We start from the raw sequence: 1,550 nt of genomic DNA, 5'->3' as shown, positions 1-1,550 counted from the left end.
CGCAAGCGGATTTTTGCACCAACAGGATTGGCGCTAGAGGAAGGGGCTGTGTCTTCGCAGTACCCTTGTTCTTGAAGAAGCGTTCAACGGAGCCGCCCCCGATCGTCTCCTCCGACACCCACTCCTTGTTTCCCCCACGGGATCTGTGATAATCCGGCCCAATTGGGCCCAAAACCAGCCCACTAAGCCCATTAAACAAAAAAAAAAAAAGAAAAAAAAAAGAAAAAAGAAAAACAGAGCAGGAAGACTCCCGATCGGAGTCTTCCTCTTCTCCGATCAAGAATCGGAGTCCTAGGGCCATTGAAAGATCCTAGGACGAGCTCTATAAGAACCCTTCCCCTCTCCTCTATGGGTAGACCCTTCCGTTGCCGTCGATTGCCGGAGATTTTTCTCCGATTTTCCCGTTTGAAGCCGCGACTCCTCGACCCGTGTTCGCCGCGATTTCTCGCCGGTGGGGGTCATCGGAGGTTGTGGTAAGGTCTCCCTCCTCTCCCTCTCTTCTCTCCCTTCTTTCCCGTGCCTGTGTGCACGATGGCCGGCGACGGGTGTCGCCGGATTTAGTTGGAGAAAGAAACCCCCCTGTTCGCCGCCTCTTTCCTCTGATTTTTCGGCGCCGACGGTCACGCCGACCGCCGGCCCTGGTCTCTCCGAACCCGGGAGAGTCGGCCGTTGCCGCCGGCCACCTCCGGCCATGAGATGGCCGTGATCGGCCGATCAAGGCACGGGGACCTCTAGGTCCCCTGTTTCGGCCCAATGAAAGCCCGGGAAGAAAAAGAAAAGAAGAAGAAGGAAAAGAAAAGAAAAAGAAAAGAAAAAGAAGAAAAAGAAAAGAAAAAGGAAAAGGAAAAAAAAAAGAAAAATAAAATAATAATAATAATAAATAGGATTTTCTCTCCTCTCTCTTTCATGAAGAAAAAAAAAAGAGAGAGAAAAGAAAAGAAAAGAAAAATTATTAAATTAATTAATAAATAATGATATAAATAATAAAATATGAGAAAAAGAGTTTCTCTCTCTTCCCTCTCTCTCTTCAGCCTGAACTAGTATTTTCTCTCTCTAGAATTGGACTTTCTCTCTCTACTTTCTCTCTCTAGATTATCTCTCCTAAGATTTCTAGAATTTTGAGAAGAATGATGATGAATTTAAATGATCCTCGTGATAGATTTTTGATCCGTGATCGTCGGACGGTACACCGACATCCACTTTGATCAGATCAAGTATTTTTAGATTTTATTTCTCATGATCTTATTGAATTGTCCACATGATAATTTTAACATGATTTGATCTGATCGATCAGAATTTGTTGAATCATATTGTCTGAAGAATTCAAGATGAGTTTTCTTTCTCTAGAATTTTCTCTCTCTAGAATTTTCTCTCTCTAAAATATTTTCTCTCTTGATTGATTCTCTCTCTAAAAAAAGGTTAGTGAATGAAGAAATTTCTTTTAATAAGTCTGATCTGATTCTAATGAAGAACCTTGATCCATGATTGTCAGACAGCGTACTGGCACCCACCTTAATCAGACCATGAATCTTTAGATTTGATCATCCATG

Source organism: Elaeis guineensis, chromosome 13, assembly GCF_000442705.2.
Source record: "Elaeis guineensis isolate ETL-2024a chromosome 13, EG11, whole genome shotgun sequence".
Lineage (NCBI taxonomy): Eukaryota > Viridiplantae > Streptophyta > Magnoliopsida > Arecales > Arecaceae > Elaeis > Elaeis guineensis.
The sequence above is the reverse complement of the archived record's forward strand: the minus strand, read 5'-3'. Positions refer to the sequence as shown.